We start from the raw sequence: 19,734 nt of genomic DNA, 5'->3' as shown, positions 1-19,734 counted from the left end.
TCATCTGGCTACATAAGTCCTCTGCAGGGCATTCTTTCTATTCTGTGTATGGAAGGATATTTTGTGTGAAAACGAGTTATGAATGGTGTTCCATCTATAGAAGACTTCTGAAAGGGGTATAGGAATTAAGATGTAAGGGGTATTTAGATGAGTTCTGATGAAAAATGGTGCATATAGAGGTTCCTTGGAAGATCGCATGTAATATGAAGACCTGGAAAGTTATTGAAGTCTCCTCTATGGAAGATTTTCTATCCATGTAGGATCCTGCGAAGCTCTTAAATATATAGAATACATCGGAAAAGGACATTTGAAGGACAGTAAAATTTAGGTGGTCTTCTATAAATAACAGATCTTTGAAACGTGTTCAGTCTGTGGGAGATTTCGAGAGAAAAGTCTTCGAGAGAGTGGTTTATATACAGAGTCACTTCAGTTGGTTTTCCAAAATTCTTCTGTGGAAGGACTTTGGAATTATTTCAGTCAATAAAAGACACCTGGAGGGTCTTTTACTTATAGAGAGATTATTAGATGGGACTTACAAGACATGAGATAAGTTTTCGATGCTCAGAAGGGCTTTCATTATATAGACGATCTCTGAAAGATCATCAGCGTATAGAGTACCTCTAAATACGTTCTTCTTATGGGACAACTCTGGAATGTCTGGGCGATTTTCTGTCTATAGTCGGATCCTTAGAAGGTATATAACCTAATGAAAGCAAATATCTTCGTAAACTCCAAAAGATCTTACATTTATTGTGTGGACCTCTGTCTATAGAAGATCCACGGAAAATCGTCGGCCTGTTGCAGGCCTCCGGAAATGTATCCGTCTACCTCGGCTCCTTAGAAGATATATAGCCTATTGAAAACAAGCTCCAAAATATCTTCTATATATTGGGTGGCCTTTGGCATGTTTGGGCGATTATCTGTCTATAGAAGATCCAATCGAGATGTCCGGCCTGTTAAAAACTTCTGGAAAATATCTTTTGTTTTATTCGGAACCTTTTATCGAAAAATTTTTCTTTATTTAGGAATTCCAATAGAATATTTTCTCTACATACAAAATCTATAGACAATTATCTAAAAAGTCTTTTAGGGAAATACCTCTAGAATATGATTATACCCTCAGTCTAAAAGCTTTGAAGAGGGTATATTGAGTCACTCCTTCTGGTACCTCACGAAGAGATGAGCAAATTTTTGATAAAACATATAAATATATCATATAAAGCGAATGGTGTATCCTATTTGGCCCAAAACAAGGCACACATCTTAATATTTATTTTAAACGTAAATTAAGTGCAAATATCGGCTATGTAGATTCATTGGTCCTCTGAGGGTTTTGAAGTGATCTATAAAAGTTCTATTGTTATTGGGAGACTTGTTAAAATTGTGATTTTTCTTGGGTTTTCTGCATACAGAAGACCGATCGACGGTTTTTACAGACATTGTCTATCAGCTATACGAAGTAGAATTTCAAATGTTTCGACCAATCGATTTCAATTTGTTTTCGTATTTTGCTTCTAAATATTGGATTTTTTTCAATGGGATTTAAGCTCAACGTTATGGTGACGAAGAAAAAAAAAGAACAAGAAAACCAAAAACAAAAATAAAATTAACTTTGCGTGAATGGCTTTCACTCAAACGTGTTGGCTGTTGTTGGTTCTCTGCATGGTTCATCATACATATAGGCAGCTAAAAGCTGCTACTAAAACTTTAAATTCTGTTACTAAAAAAATAGGAACAAGTACCACCAAACTGACAGTTAGTTTGGCAACTGACAAACAGATGGGCACACCGACCACGGCTACAAAAAAAAAAACCAACACATTTTGGAAACAGACACAGACTCTTAAAACAAAAACTGGGAGAAGAAAATAAAACGAATCGCTAATGTTGACGGTAAATAGCCCAGCAACATTGTAACTGCCATCCTTTGAAGGGGTCAAAACCCTGATGAAGGAATCTAAGGCAACACCAATCGCCTTTCACTTTATTACAACATTTTCCGTTGCCATGTTACTTGGCAAACTCTTTTCTTTGGGTGCTTTCAAGAGATGATCCTGCTCTGATCAATTTCTTTTCCATTGGCGTTTTTTCTGGGGGTAATTAAAAATTGTATTCTTGCTCGCTCCTCTTTTAAAGACTGATTAAAATCGAAATGAGGCAAGCAGACAAAAAGGAAAACTTTAATTGGCTAAAAACAATTTCATGAAAGATTGTTTTAAAGGAGATTCCCTATATTTGGAGTAAAGGATAGAGAAGTTTCTTGACCCACTAAATACAAAAAAATAAATAAATAAAACAAAAAGAACAAAGAAAAAAGGAAAGGCTATGTCAAACAGGTGCCTTAGTCAGAAGACAACAGCGGATCATATCATTTTCTTGTTTTTAATTAGTTTCTAGGAAAGAAAATGCAACAGAAAAAAACAAACATTTTATAACTGTAATTTCCACCACCACACAAAAACAAAATAATAGTCTTCGACTCCCAAAGAAAGGGAAAAAATCATAGCAGTCACATCCGATCCGATCTGGTGTGAGCAGCAGCTTAATTTATTTGTCTTCATTGGGCTGGCTGGTAAAGCATGCAGCATCAAATGCTTATTTGATATTCTCAAGAAGCTCCCAACTCCTGCAAATGTGTGTTTTTATGGTTTTCTATGGAGCTATCAGTCAGTCACCCAGCCAGTCAGTCAGTCATTTGTTCACATTTAAATGATAACGTCAATGATTCTTGGAATTTTGGAATAAAAGAAAATTCAAATGCATTTCCTTTGACGTTCTTGTTGTTGTTATTGTTGCTAACTTTTATTACGGTATACTCATAGCAGGTGATCTCTCCTTTTAATTGTAATACATTTCAATTTTCAAATGAGGTGAATTTGCTTTTAAATTGAAGTGAGTATTTGTGAGTGTGCGTTTGTATTTATGGCCACATAGGAAAAGCTGTTAATCATTTGCTTTTCCAAAGAACAGGGGAGCCATTTTAATGGATTTTTTTATGTTCTAAAAGACCGAACTCCGAAAAATCGATTTGAAAAATATGTTGATTTTTTTTACAATTTATAATGTGGCGCCCAATGTAAAATGTGCCACAAAACAAATTTAGAAAGAAAATGCTGTATGTGCCTTTAATGAGGAATATTTTTAGATTCTGCAAGACTGGATTTTTGTTACAAATGGTAATGTGGCGCCCAATGTAAAATATCCTACAAAACAAATTTAGAAAGAGATGCTGTATGTGCCTTTAATGAGGAATATTTTTAGATTCAGCAAGACTTCATTTTTGGAATTTAAATGATTTTTTTTTTAAATTGAAATGGCGCCCAAATTAAAATAACCACGACGTTAATTACAAAAAATTCGTATAAATTCCATTTTTTGCAAACATAAGGAACACATGGGATATATATACATAAATTTGAGTATTATCAAATATTTTGTAAAATGGCGCCCAATTAAAAAATGTCGCAATTTTAAGTCCCGCAGTCCCGCGCAAAAGTCGGCTTTTAGACTTTTCGATTTTTGTTTTTGAGTCGACATTTCGATTTTGTGAAACCTCTTCAAAATCGATTGTCAAGTTTTACAAACTAATGTAAAACCGAAAAAAATTATTTTTTTACAAGAATCGTTGCCACCAACGTTCTGGAATGGGCAATTTGTGTTTTGTGATAATAAATCAAGTATTTATGAAAAAAATCGAAAGTCGATTTTGAAAAGTTGACTTTGCGATTACCTCACAGATGAGAAGTCGACTGTTAGACTTTCTATACAAGAAGTCGATGAATCGATTAGTTGAGTTCCTTAGTGTGTCACCTGTATTATGAAGATCACGAAAGCTGTAAAAGTCTCCTCTAGAAGAGATTTTTTTATATCTATAAAGGACCCTGCTAAGCCATTTAATCTATATAAGATCTCTCAAAGGAGTATAAAGGACGTTTAGAAGTTATTTTAAAAACTTCTGAAATTTAGAACGTATTTTATAAACAAAAGCGGACCTTTGAAATATTTTCAGTCTATAGAAGGTTTCCAGAAAGTCTTCTATCAATAACGGACAGCCTTCAGTCTGTAGAATATTTCTAGATACAGAGTTTGATCCGTTAAAGTTTATCTGTTGAAGGTCATTGGAAGGCTTTCAGCCATTGTAAGAGGATATAGAAGATCTCAGACAAGTTTTTTATATTTCTGAACAATCTCCCTAGTATGTCACCTGTATTATGAAGACCTGGAAAGCTCTAAAAGTCTCCTCTAGAAGAGAGGTCTTTTAAAAACTACTGAAATTTAGAAGTTCAGTCTATAGAAGATTTCCAATAGGTCTTCTATCAATAACGGACAGCTTTCGGTCTGTAGAAGATTTCTAGATACAAAGTAACCTCAGTTTGACTTACTAAAGTTTATCTGTAGAAGGTCATTGGAAGGCTTTCAGCCAATGTAAAACTCCTTCTGTCTACAGGGAATTCCTAGAGGGGCTTAGGATATTGAATATATCAGAAAGGGTTTCAGTCTTTAGAAGATCACTGAACAAACTCCCTAAAATATCGAAATATCCAAGGTACTGTATACAGTGTAAACTACCGTAAATAGTGGTTAAATATTCCTCTGGAAAATATTTTATTTATAGAAGATTTTCTTAGCAGGACTTTAGTATATGAAAGGGATTGATTTCTGTCTATACATAATTATTAGAAGGACTACATACTGTAGAAGTATATGGAAGACCTCTAAAAGGTATTCCACATATAGAGACTACTTAGAAGGTCTTAAATCTTTGAAGTTGCTCCGTCTACCAGTTCAAAGGTCTTCAATCTTTGAAATTGCTCTGTCTTTTACGAGGACTTCTTCTTTTACGGGATGCGCTTCTGTTTATAGAAGACTAGTTATTCGATTAAGGTCCCTTGAATGGTGTTTGCCCCATAAAGTTGGGCTATGGACTATATTTCTTTCATTATAAAATTAAGAGCTTCTATAGAAGATGGCCTTGATCAAAACAAGATATTCTTACAAAACCAACAGTCTATTCATATACCTTTAAGAGGACATCTGTAAGGTATTTGAAGGCCTTCAATCTATAAAATATCTCTGGAAGGTCTTTTGTCTATAGGAGACTGCTATAACGGCTTCTACTTTTAAAGGAATCTTAGCAGATCTTCTGCAATTAAAAACTTATGGAAGGCTTTCTATGTATTGAAAACTTTTACCCCCGGTAGGCAACTTGAAAGATTTATATTTCGATATTACCATTAGATTTAGGTATTGTATGGTAGACTTTTCGATGACCTTATATTACTCCCTAGAAAGCCTACAGAAATTCTTCAATCTATAGAGGACGTCTGTATGGTCTTTCCTGCATAACCTAACACCTTTAGAAAGTATTCTGGTAATATAGAATACCTCTAGAAATCATGTAGAGAATGATTAGCAAGACTTCGGTATGTTGAACACCTCTAGAAAAGCTTCTGCAAATAAAAGATCTCTAGAAGGTATACATAGGATACGTAGAAGTTCGTTTTAAAGCTTACCTAAAAAGGTCTACTATATATATAAGAAATCTATAAAGGAGGACCTCGATATGATCATCTATCGATAAAACACCTTTTTAATGGATTCTATCTATTAGGGATTCTTTGGAAGTTGTCATTAGGATGAAGTCCTCTGAAAGAATTTCTGTCTATTGTGGATCGTAGGAGGGTCTATTATAGTATTCTTACAAATGAGAAGGGCCTACGAAATTTAGATTTTCTAATAATATTTTGTTATTATTTTATTTAATTAACAAAAAATTAAATTTTAAAAGATCTAGATCGAAATGATCCGAAAAAAAATTTTAAGTTTGGAATCTCCATTGGGATTTTGCCGATATATATATATATATATATATATATGTGTTGCCTACAACAGCTACTGTACCGAATATATTCCCATATCTAAAAGACCCAGTGAGGTCCTTATTCAAATCATTAAGCCCATTACATTAATTATCCCGTCCATGTAGGGTGTCATGTACCGAAAATGTTGTTCTGGCCATATCTCTAATTCTGCTGACGTTGTCTTTCGAATCGGCCAGAATTTGTGAGAACAGTCGCGAAATGACATGAACAACGACAACGACATCGACAACAACAGCAAACTGCTAATTATTGTCTGGTAATTGGTTTATTTCCAAGAAATTCTCCAGCAATATTGCACAAAACTGAAACAGAAGCTGTATGCTAGCGAACCAACAAACAGGCAGACAGACAGACAGTCAACCAAAATATACATACATACTGACAATTTGAAAGGAATGAGGCAGAGGGAGATTGGCTACAACGACGAACAGTCATTTGTTGCAACAGTTAGTTAGCCCAGCCATGAGATAAGGTAACTAATTCTGGAGATAGCATGTGTGAGAGTATTACAGGTCTTTTTGGATATGTTTTGTTTTTGTATTTTTTTTAAAAGAATATTTCGATGCAAAACAATGGAGCGGTAGAATTCAATTATTTAAACGGCAAAAGAATTAGTCAAAAAACTTGAGAACCTTATTTTTTTCAGAGCCATAAGGCGTGAATTTCCTAAAGGACTTGCCGATAAGGCGTGGATTTCTTTAAAGGTATTGCAGAGCCATAAGGCGTGTATTTAAAAAAAAAACTTGCTGCGTCATAGTTCTGGGTTTTTTAGTCGATTTGCCATAATTCGTGGATTTGTTAAAGGATTTGCAGAGCCATAAGGCGTGGATTTTTGAAGAACTTTCAGAGCCATAAGGCGTGGATTTTTAAAGAACTTTCAGAGCAATAATTCGTGGATTTGTTAAAGGATTTGAAGAGCCATAAGGCGTGGATTTTTAACGAACATGCAGAGCCATAAGGCGTGGATTTTTAAAGAACTTTTAGAGCAATAAGGCTTGGATTTTTAAAGAACTTGCAGAGCCATAAGGCGTGAATTTTTAAAGAACTTGCAGAGCCATGAGGCGTGAATTTTTAAAGAACTTGCAGAGCCATAAGGCGTGGATTTTTAAAGGGCTTGCTGAATCATAGGCCATAAGGCGTGGATTTTTAAAGGGCTTGCTGAATCATAGGCCATAAGGCGTGGATTTTTAAAGGGCTTGCTGAATCATAGGCCATAAGGCGTGGATTTTTAAAGGGCTTCCTGAATCATAGGCCATAAGACGTGGATTTTTAAAGGGCTTGCTGAATCATAGGCCATAAGATGTGGATTTTTAAAGGGCTTGCTGAATCATAGGCCATAAGACGTGGATTTTTTAATGGGGTTGCAGTGCCATAAGTCGGGGATATTTTTAGAGAACTTGCAAATCCATACGACGTTTCTTAAAATAATGTGGACCCATAAGTCTGGGTTTTTTAAAGGACATGCTTAGCTATAAGGCTTATATTTCCTTAAAGACTTAGTAGAACCGTATGGCAGGAATTTGTTACTAGCAAAACTATAGATCCTGTTTTAAAGGATAGCAAAACTATAGAGCCTTTATTTTTTAAAGGATTTACGGATTATTTAAAGTAAAAAAAATTTTATGCGTGTAGTTTTCAAAGGGCTGTAACAGCCAGAAGTGTTGACTTTTTTCCGAACCAAAGAATCATAAGCTCAGTTATACAGCTTAATCTATAAAATATTTAATCAGTTATTTGTCTATATACGAAAGCTTTGAAAACCTCTTCTATCAGACCTTCAATCAGAAAGGTATATTTTTAGAAGACCTCTGAATTATCATAGAGATTTAAAAGAACCATTTAAAGACTTCTATCTGTAAAAAATACCTCTGAAGTTTTTTTTCTGCAGAGGTTGCATCTAGTTAACCTCTGAATGTTATATCTCTGACAAGCACATAGAGGAACACTTTGGCGAGTACTCTGTCTATTAAAGACCTTTGAAATATCATCAATTTGTACATGACCTTTGGAGGTCATTCAAGAAATAGGCAAAGAAAGGTTTTTTTTTAAGAAAGAAAGGTTTTCTATCTCTATAATACAATTTCATTGGCCTTCTGTCTATAGAAGACCTCTGAACACTTCTAAAATTTATGCCATCAATGGATGACCTCGGAAAGTCTCAAGAAGTTCCCTGAATGACATTGTGTGTATAGAAGGTCTCATGCAGATAATATGCCTATAGAAGACCTAGGAAATATCTTTAATCTGCAGAAGGCCTCTGAAACATATTCTGTGAGTAGAAGACCTTTGAACGATATTTTTCACTAGAAGTCCTCTCAAAATCTTTTAGCTCTAGAAGACCTATGAAGACTTTCACCATCACATTGGAGGATTTAAACAATATACTTATTTCATTGTTCTCAGAATTTATGTAGATGTCCTCCGGATGTTACAACAATCTTAAAAGATCTCTCATGTATTATCTGCCTATAGCTACCACTAAAAAATCGTTCATCAATAGAATACCTCTCTAAAGTCTTCTCTCTATCGATTTGCTACCTATAGAATACCTTTGTTAGACCTACTATCTTGTAAACCCTTCTTCTTTTTGTGTCTATGAACAAATATTTTGAAATACGTCTGAATTGTTTTCCTGCATATCCACTGTTCCACCATGCATCTTGACGCTACAATCTCTAGACATCATCATTATAATGAACCGCTGTGTGTCTGTGTGTATGTGTGTGTCTATGACGTTAGTAAAACTGGAATATTTTCACTCCATATCTAAGAACATTTCTAATCACACCTGTGATAGCATCGACAGAACAGTAGAGATAATGAAGCTTTACAAGTTTGCCCTGAAGGGCTAATAAATAGCACAGGTAAAGTGGTGCGGAATATCGATTCGCTGGTTACTTCAATTGATTTTCAATTTGAGTGACTTGTTTTTTTGTTTTCTTTTATTATGAGGAGGGGTGCTTTAATGGGCCATGAAAGTGTTGGAAGTTACATTGATTTGTTGTTGTGTTTTTTTTTTCGATGTGGTTCAGACCACTTTTGATAAAAAAGACAAGAAATTCAATTGAGATAATTGGATAAATAGACAAACAGCACACTACCAGACTACTTGATATTCGTTGAGAGGAGTCAATGGTGGTTGGGAGTCTAGGCTGTGGGTCTTTGGCGCCACCTTAAAAACAATCGACAAGATCGGTGACGTTCACCCTTTCTTATTCGGTTGAATGAATGAATGAATGGAGACCCTAATCAACTAAACAAACAATCGATCAAGAATTATTTCTTTCCTTTTTGTGTTCCTCCTATGTTAACAAATTATAATTTGACAAGTCCATAAAAATTTTAATTATGATTAGAAGGAGATCACCGCCCAAGGCAGTGGAAATACAGAGTATTTTTCTAGCATGCAAGAATTTTCACATTTCATGTGGAAAAAAAGATTTTGTATGAATGGCACGCTAGAGACAATATACTTTTTTTCATTCAATAGAACAGTAACATGATGATTGATGATTGGTAAACCATAAATTAAATTGTTTACAAGAAAAAGATGAGGAGGAGGGGAAAAAGAAATAGAATTTCAAAGCCCAAAGTGGCGACACGAAAACCTTAACACATTTTTAAATGAAAAATGGCGTGATTGGGAAGACTTTTTTTCTTCAAATTCTGGAATCATTCTGCATAGTTCAGAAATGAATGGAATGATGATTATGTTGACGCGAGTTCGTGTTATTTACACGATGTTCGGAACATGTGTAATCTCAGGTGAGGTGCCTTAAGGGCTTGTGTGCCATCTCTATTGACGTAGATTGAATTCTGAATGATATTAAATGGGATTTTAATTATTAGTGTTTTGTATTTTATTTGTTTCCTGCTCCAGAATTTTGAAAATATTTAAACTTAATTATATATGTTCACCTGACATGATAGAGTTATTATTTTTGAAAATGTTCTTTTTAATTATTGGAAATGTTATCGTTAGTTCTAGGGCAAATAAAATTCTGAGAATATTCGAGAACGGATTTTAAAAAAAATATATTTTTCTGTGAATTTTTTTTATAATGTAAACGATCTTGGATTAAAACTCCTATTTTTATACCCCTCACCACACTATGGTACAGGGTATTGTGTCTTTGTGCATATGTTTGTAACAGACAAAAGGAAACGAGATAAACACATGGTTTCTTTTGAGAATATGGATAGAATCACTTTCTGAGCCGATTTGTGCATGTCCGTCCGTCCGCCCGTCTGTAGATGTTAAATTGTAAACAAAGTACAGGTCGCATTTATGATCCGATTTGGATGAAATTTGGCACAAGTCACTAACTTGGCCCAAGGACGAACCCTATTGATATTGTGGAAAATTGGTTCAGATTTAGATATAGCTCCCATAAATATTAAATGGGGCACCAATGTCCTTATATATCTTTCGATTTGTACGAAATTTGCCATAGCGTACTGAATAAAGTCTAGACTGATGCGTGCCAAGTTTTGAGAAAATCGGGTCATATTTAGATATAGCTTCCATACATATTTTCGTCCGATTTAAGGTAAATGGGGCACCAATGTTCCTACATATCTTTCGATTTGCACGAAATTTGGCATAGCCTACTGAATTAAGTCTAGAATGATATGTGTCAAGTTTCCAGAAAATCGGTTCAAATTTGGATATAGCACCCATAAATATTTTCCTCCGATTTAAGGTAAATGGGGCACCAAAGTTCTTATATATCTTTCGATTTGCACGAAATTTGGCATATGGTACTGAATTGAGGCCAGAATGATGTGTGCCAAGTTTCGAGAAAATCGGTTCCGATTTAGATATAGCTCCCATATATATAGTTTCGTCCGATTTAATATAAAAGGGGCACCAAAGCCTCTAAAAATCTTTCGATTTGCACGAAATTTCGCTCAGCGTATTGAATAAGGTGTAGAATGATGTGTGTCAAGTTTCCAGAAAATCGGTCCAAATTTAGATATAGCTCCCATAAATATTTTCGTCCGATTTAATGTAAAAGGGGCACCAAAGTCCCTACATTTTTTTCGATTTGCACGAATTTTGGCATAGCGTACTGAATTAAGTCTAGAATGATGTGTGCTAAGTTTCGTGGAAATCGGTTCAGATTTATATAGCTCCCATATATAGTTTCGTCCGATTTTATGTAAATGGTACACCAAAGCCCCTGAAAATCATTCAATTTGTACGAATTTTGACACAGCGTACTAAATTAAGTCTAGAATGATGTGTGCAGAGTTTCATGAAAATCGGTTCAAATTTAGATATAGCTCCCATATATATTTTCGTCCGATTTTAAGTAAATGGTGCACCAAAATCCCTATATATCTTTCGATATGCGCGGAATTTTGTATGATGTAGTCAATTAAGTTTAGAATGGCGTGTGTTAAATTTCGAGCAAATCGGGTCAGTTATATATATTGCTCCCATATATATTGTCGTCCGATTTAAGGTAAATGGGCCTCCAAAGTCCTTATATATCTTTCGATTTGCTCGAAATGTGGCATAGGGTATTGACTTAGGTTCAGAATGATGTGTGCTAAGTTTCGTGAAAATCGGTTTAGATTTAGTTCCCGATGTTAGTGCTTTTGAGATAGAAATCTGTGTTAAGCTTCGAGAAGATCGGGTTAGATTTAAGGCGACGTCTTTAAGGATACCTATGTAGAATATTCTCAAAGTGGGAATATAATCATATCATATAGTCGGCCTAATCCGACTTTACTACTTTCCTTTCTGGTTTTAATGTGAGTTTATTAAACTATCCAAACCTGAATTTTTCAACATACAGGCCGACAAGGCTACAACGACATTGAATCTTATTATGGCTCATATGGGTGTTCGGAAAATATTTCGAGTTTTTGAAAACGGAGTAGCAAAATTAATATACCCTCCATCTCATGGCAGGGTATATTAATGTTATGGAGATTTGGTTTTCAAAATATTCCAGAAAAAAGTTTTTTTTTGTCATATTGTTATAAGATAATATTGGCCACAAATTACAAGAATAGAAACTAAGAAAACATGCTTGGATAAATAAATATACAATTCATGCTAATTAAAAAATATCACACAACTTTCAAAAATTGCAAAAAAAAAAAAAATACTAATTTTGTATTAAAAGTGTAAAAACATCTTTTTAAAGTGTGAATAATCGAAAGACCTAAATATTGTGATTATTCCATATTTTTTCCACAAAATAAACAAACAAGAATATTTTCTAAATATATCAATAAAATTCACACATTTGAACCAAAAAAGGAAGAAGAAATATCATGCAAACCTCTAGACCACAGTAACAAAATAAAAAAATAATTAAATACATTTTTGTTGTTGTTTGTTTTCCCAAAATACCACAGATAAACGAAATTTTATTTCACAAAACAAAATCTACAAAACTACAATTGCATACAATATAAACAAACGAAAAAAAATGACAAACTACATTTAAGAACAATTAAATAAATAATTTTTAAATAGACACAAACTACATTAACTAAATTAAAAAGATAAATAAATAAATTCTTTGTGAATACGAATTATATACCATGCCATGCATCATGCTGACGATGAAAATGATGATGATGATGATGATGGATGATCTGTATTAACATCATGCAAATCATGCAATCATCCAACCATCCATCCATCTATCCATCCAAACACCAACGTTTCGTATCATCTCTCTTCACTCTCTCCCTCTCTCTCTCTCACTCCGCCACTCAGGGCCAATTAGTTGTAAGTTTTAGTAAATTTTCAGCGTACTTACGTCCAAGACAGGTATGTTTGCGGAATTGCAAGAAACCCTCCACACAACGACAAGCACCATCCAGACAACTGCTGTTGGACACCTTCATGGTGCACTGTTCGTTGAGGATGCAATCGCCACCCAGAAGTTGAGCTGTAAAAAATTGAAGAATAAAAAAAAAATTAAATTTCGAATTGCTGCATACATTATTAATGATGGTTCTGGCCCCGAAGAAAAGCTAGGCCAGGGAAGACACATAAAACTTGACTCTTGGGCCATAAAAGTGTTAAATGTTAATGTCTGAAGCCACATGTTGGTCAGTTGGCGAGTAAAAACATGTTTTCTAATGCATTAAAATGGACAGGGAAAATAAACCGATAAAAAATGAGTGTAGCTAAAATTTTAGAAGAAATCAGCTAGGAACAAAGAATTGAACGGAAATATTGGAAATTAAATAAAGGAAAATTTAAAATCAAAAAATAAAACATCGTTCACTGACCTTAGGCCGAACTAAATCAACCAACATTTTTTTTCTAAACATTATCATATAATTATATTTTTTAAACTATATTTTTAAAGATTGTCATTTAAAAAAATATATTCTAGGCGTGAATATTTATATTTTTTATATTTATCAGGGACTGACACGGCATTGATTTTTTTATACCCTTCAACACACTGTGGTACAGGATATTATGTCTTTGTGTATATGTTTGTGACAGGCAAAAGGGAACGAGATAGGCACATGGTTTCTTTTGAGAATATGCATAGAATCACTTTCTGAGTCGATTTACGCATGTCCGTCCTTCCATGTATTTTTGTGAACAAAGTACAGGTCGTATTTATGATCCGATTTGGATGAAATTTGGCATAGGTCACATATATGGATCAAGAACGAACCCTATTGGGAAAAATCGGTTCAGATTTAGATATAGCTCCCATATATATTTTCGTCCGATTTTAGGTGCACCAAAGTCCATATATCTCTCGATTTCCTCGAAATTTGGCACAGCGTAATGAATTAGGTATATAATGATGTGTGCAAAGTTTCGTGAAGATCGGTTCCGATTTATATATAGCTCCCATATATATTTTCGTCCGATTTTAGGTAAATAGTGCAACAAAGTCCCTATATATCCTTCGATTTGCACGAAATTTGGCATAGCGCACTTAATTAAGTCTAGAACTATTTGTGTTAAATTTCGTGAAAATCGGTTTAGATTTAGATATAGCTCCCATATATATTTTCCTCTGATTTTCTGTAAATGGTGTACCAAAGTCCTTACATATATTTCGATTTGCACGCAATTTGGCACAGCGTTCGGAATTAAGTCTAGATTGATGTGTGCTAAGTTTCTTAAAAATCGGTTCTGGTTTAGATATAGCTCCTATATATAGTTTCGTTCGATTTTATGTAATTGGTGCACCAAAGTCCCTATATATCCTTGGTGTTCTAGGAAATCTGGAAAAGCGTACTCGATTATGTCTAGAAATGGTGTATCAAAGTCCTTATATACCTTCCGTCCGATTTTATGGAAATGGTGCACCAATGTCCCTATATATCCTTCGATTTGCACGAAATTTGGCATAGCGCACTTAATTAAGTCTAGAACTATTTGTGTTAAATTTCGTGAAAATCGGTTTAGATTTAGATATAGCTCCCATATATATTTTCGTCCGATTTAAGGTAAATGGTGTACGAAAGTCCCTTAATATCTTTCAATTAGCACGAAATTTGGCACACCGTAATGAATTAGGTCTATAATGATGTGTGTTAAGTTTCCTAAAATCGGTTGAGATTTAGACATAGCTTCTACATCTGACCAAATGAAAAATTTTGTATCGGTTGCAGAATGACATGTTTATGGATCCAATTTCATTGTATTGGTCCTTTAAAAATGCGACGTCTGTTAGGATTCATCTGTTCAATATATCCAAAGTGGTGAAGGGTATCATATAGTCGGCCCCGTCCGACTTTACAACTTTCCTTACTGGTTTATATATTTGTTTTTTAATAATTTTTCTAGGACTGTCGTGTGGCATATTTTTACACCCTACACAACTATGTTGTCAGGGTATTATAGCTTTGTGCAGCCCCAAGAGTTTGTAACGCCGCGAAAAGTTGATCCAAGACTCACCTTTAAGTATACCGATCGTCATATCTCGACTAGCTGAGTCGATCTAGACAGGGACGTACGCAGGGGGGCGGCCCTGGGGGCCCGGGCCCCCCCCGAAATGAATTTTTTTCACAGTAAATTTATGTTTGCAACAGCGAATTTTTTCATTTTGTACTACCGGGCCCCCCCCCCCCCCAAATTAAATCGTGTGTACGTTGCTGGATCTAGACATGTGTGTGGTGTGGCCCAAACATCGAATTCTTACTTGGAGAAGAGGATTGGGACAAAGAATAAGCATGCCTGTTTTGATAGAAATCGGTCAATATTTAGCTGCTCAAATGGACCCTGACTTTTGTGTGAAAAATTATAAAATTTTTATTCTATGTCGTATATATTTACCCCTGAAGGACATAGATCCGAGAAGTTGATAGTATATCCAATAGGAGTGATTGACCTTTAAATTGATATCAATTATATTGCCGTATGTCCTCAGATTTGGGTGTTACACTTAAATATTTGCTGGTACTTATGTATTCAGATATTATTTAGTAACTAATTACCACATTAGAGGGCGAAAATATAGCGCTGATCGCTTTGAAATGCTCTATGAGGTTCCAGTTATGGTCAACGCCAAAAATTTTCGGTGTTGATCAGATAATAATTTTAGTATGAAATGGACCGAAAACTTAATTTTTGTGTGTGTGTGTGTTTTTTTTTTTTTTGAGTCGATCTATAGGCCACAATTGAAAGCCGAACATCACAACACAACCCACAATGAAGGGAATCTGGACAAGTAATTAGAAGGGCTGTACTGAATATTAGTAATATTTGTTGACCTCTAGTCGTTCAAGAGGGTTCAAATATCGCGAAATATTACAAAATTAGATTTTCGTGGAAGTTGTGTAGGGTATCATATGGTCGGCTCCGTCCAACTATACTGTTCCGCTCACTGGTTTTTATATATATTTGTTTTTTAATTTTTTTTTTAGGAAACAAATTTTTATAGAATTTTTTGATAGGCCAACACAAGCCTTTTTCATTTACATTTTTACATGACATTTTTAATCGAGATTTTTTAAGAAATATCCACACGTGTATTTTTATAAATTGTTTTTTTTTAGGTTTTTTTAACATACATAGGAAGAAGAATATCTCCAGCTCTTCCACAGGAAGAAGAATTCCTGCAGCTCTTCACAGGAAGAAGAATACCTACAGCTCTCCTATAGGAAGAAAAATGTCTCCAGGTCTTTTATGGGAAGAGGAATACCTGCAACTCATCCACAGGACGAAGCAGACGTCCAGATCTCCAATAGGAAGTAGGATACCCGCAGATCTTCCATTGGAAGAAAAATTCTTGCCGATCTTCCATGGGAAGAATTCCAGCAGCTATTCCACAGGGAGAAGAATTCCTGCAGATCTTCCATGGGAAGAAGAATTCCTGCAGTTCTTCCACAGGAAGAAGCAGACCTCCAGCTCTCCAGTAGCACGAATCTGTAGATCTTCCATGGAATGAAGAATTCCTGCAGCTCTTCCACAGGGAGAAGAATTCCTGCAGATCTTCCATGGGAAGAAGAATTCCTGCAGCTCTTCCACAGGAAGAATAATACCTGCAACTCTCCTATTTGATTTGATTTAAGAGCTTATTTTTTTCGAAGAGGATTTGAGTTGTAATTTGAGATCTCTTAAGGAATATTTTCTCAAGTTATATCAATGTTTCCCTCTCAACTACTAGTTCCCTGCTATTCTTCTCTTCGTTTTGAACCATGAATTATTAATTTTTTTTTTATTTCATACTTACATGACAAACACGTTGTACTATTGTATTGGACATAGTATGGTGCACATTCACAATAGCCGAGAGCCGAACACGATGAACCCTTTATGAAATCCGTACAATCCATATCATGTTGACATTTGGAGCCAAGTGTTGAGGCGGCCGCTTCTGTTGTATATAATGTTATAATTAACGCTAACTGTAAAGAGAGAGAGAGGGGGGGAAGTTGAAAAATTATTATTAATCGATCTAATAAATAATAAAAATCGAACGAACACTAATAAATAAAAAAATAAGAGCAATGACCACAACACAGTATAGGTGTTAATTAAATATTTAAATAAATTAGTGTAAGAAAAAAAATTAACGATCGACGATGACGTTGAGGAGCACAGAATTCAAGATGACCCAATTATGAGTAGTTCCACTGAGTTAATACATAAACCAGGTACGGGCAGAGCGTAAAAAAATCGGTTTTCACGCATTTGTCTTTGTGTGTGTCAATGGTTTATCACTTGGTTCAGTTGAATGTGTGTGAGAGAATATTGATATTTACTCTCTCGAGAGAGTACGCGTGCGGTGGTTCGCCCGACACTGACATAAACAATGTGAGTTAAGTGGATAGGGATTTTTACGCTTGGTTCTATTAAATATATCAACCTTTTGTTATTATTCCGCTCCAGTTCATTTCAAGAGGTGTAAAAATCGAAGACCTTTTTTTTGAGTACAGAAATCTAAAAGAATATTTTACAGCGCACTAAAATTATGTTTGCATAAATGGAACGCATTATAAAATTCGTTTATACCCCTCTAATACTAATAGAAAATAGTGAATCTCCATTTATGGTTCCAAAATGCGATCAATAAAAAGTGTAAATATGAAACTTTCCAAATATTTGGTAGCTTCTTTATTTTTTTCTGAATCTTTTTATTGATTCAGATCATTTTTTTTATTGATTCATCAGACATAAAAATATTTACAGTAGCCAATAAATAAAAGAGGACAAATTGAAGGAAAAAAAAAAACGATTCAAACAAAAAATCAACATCATTTCCCTCCCAAAATGAAAAAAACATTTTATTACTATTATCCAGTAGAAAGCTTTCTAATTCAATTGAATGACTACAAACACACACTCACACAGAAACGGAATACTAAAAAAATAACTGACAACTAATTTCACTATTTACGATAGATTCATAAAATCGAATCGATAGCATCTTGTCTTTTTATGAGTTGCCAGCCATTCTGCCGAACGGTCAGGTAGCCAGCCAGGCAGCCAAGCAGCTGGCCACCACTTCATCATCATCAGCAATTAAACGGAAACTATAACAACAAACAAAAACGACAAAGAAGAAGAATAAAATTTTGTTCAAAGCAATTAAGGCGAATTAAATGCCAACCTAGAAAACTATCAGCGGCATTTGCTTTACCTTATCCCCCCCACAGCTGTGGTCCGACAGCCACTTACTGTCATCAAACATCAATAAGCCATAAGATAAATATTTCAGATTTCTTCTAGTTGTTGTTGTTGCTTTTTTTTATTCATACTTCAAATGGAGAACACAAAAAAAGAATCCATTAGAGTCATTTGAAATTTGACACATTCACAGATGTGGTTGATAACCTATATATCGAAATGAAGTGGTTGGTTGGATGGATGATATTTAATTTGAATGAAATGTGAGATGATAAGAGTTAGAGATCATCATTACCATTAGACCGGAGGGGGAGCACACAATCAAAAAATAAAACAAATGAAAATCCAATTAAAGACTGAGAATAGAATTTTGGCTATTTTTAGAAAAGCCGGCTTTAAGAAGGGGGTTTTACCATAGCAGAGATTTTGTAAGGTCTATGACTATAGAAGATCTCTATCTACTGAAGGTCTGTCGAAGCAGTAATCAACGATTTTAAATGAATAACAGATTCGGTTTTATTTTGAAACAACAGAATTTAAAATAGTTTTTTTGTTTAATATTTTTTCGAGCCGAGGATTACAATCTTGATTTTTTTTATTTTAATTTTTTTAAGCCACTATAGATCCGTAAATTTTTAAAGCAGATCGTTTCAAAGCTAAGCTCCAAGAATGCAGTTATAATTTTTTTTTTCAAGAAACAGCTGAACTTGAAATCCTGATTTTTAAGTAGATTTTTTTCAGTAAAATTCGGAGCACAAAGCTTATAGGTGATTTTTTCAGGGATGGAGCGGAGCCAAAATTTCATTTAAAGAGCCAATTAAATACCGATGATAGATTTTTTTATAAAGAAAATATTTCTTGAAAATGTATTGACAGCAGTAGAGAGATTTAGAAAAGGCTTTGACTATAAAAGATCCGAAAAAGGCGTATCTACCTATTGAAAGTATATCGAAGCTGTAATAATTGATTTTTAAACATAATTTTTTAATTATTTACAGATTTGGATTTTTTTTTGCTGCTCCAAAAGTTTGTAACGCCGCGAAATATTGATCCTAGACCCACCTTTAAGTATACTGATCGTCATATATCGACTAGCTGAATCGGTCTAGACATGTGTGTCCGTCCGTCCGTCTGTCCATTATATGGCCTGTATTGTATCCAAACACGATACAGGCCATCTTCACGAAATTTTGCATGTAGTATGGGTTCTGGCCAATGAAGACCCCTATTGTTTTTGGAAAAGATCGGTTAATATTTAAGGGGATGAAATGGACCAAAAACTTTATTTTTGTCGGGTTTTCTTCTCCTGAGGTCGCAATTATGGCCCAAACACCGCGAATTTTTGCAAGGAGAAGGAGATAGCAGCAAAGAATAGCAGTGCTGTAAATCTTTTTATTATACTCTACACTACTATGTTGTCAGGGTATTATAGCTTTGTGCATCCCCAATAGTTTGTAACACCGCGAAATATTGGTCCTAGACCCACCATTATACCGGTCGTCATATAATTTGTAAACACGATACAGGCCACAGTTATGGACCAATCTTCACGAAAGTTTGCATGTAGGATGGGTGCTGCCCACTGAAGACCCCTATTATTTTTTGTAAAGATCGGTTAGATCGGTTTGTTTAATTTACAAACACGATACACAGTTATGGACCAATCTTCACGAAAGTGTGCATGTAGGATGGGTTCTGGGCACTGAATACCCCTTTTATTTTTGGTAAAGATCGGTTATGATTTTCTGGTTGCTCTCGGGACCGCAAATATGGTCTAAA

The sequence above is a fragment of the Musca vetustissima genome, unplaced genomic scaffold (genome assembly GCF_032173495.1).
Source record: "Musca vetustissima isolate MV318-11 ecotype Yass unplaced genomic scaffold, APGP_CSIRO_Mvet_v1 utg21817, whole genome shotgun sequence".
NCBI lineage: Eukaryota > Metazoa > Arthropoda > Insecta > Diptera > Muscidae > Musca > Musca vetustissima.
Note: the sequence above shows the minus strand (reverse complement) of the source record.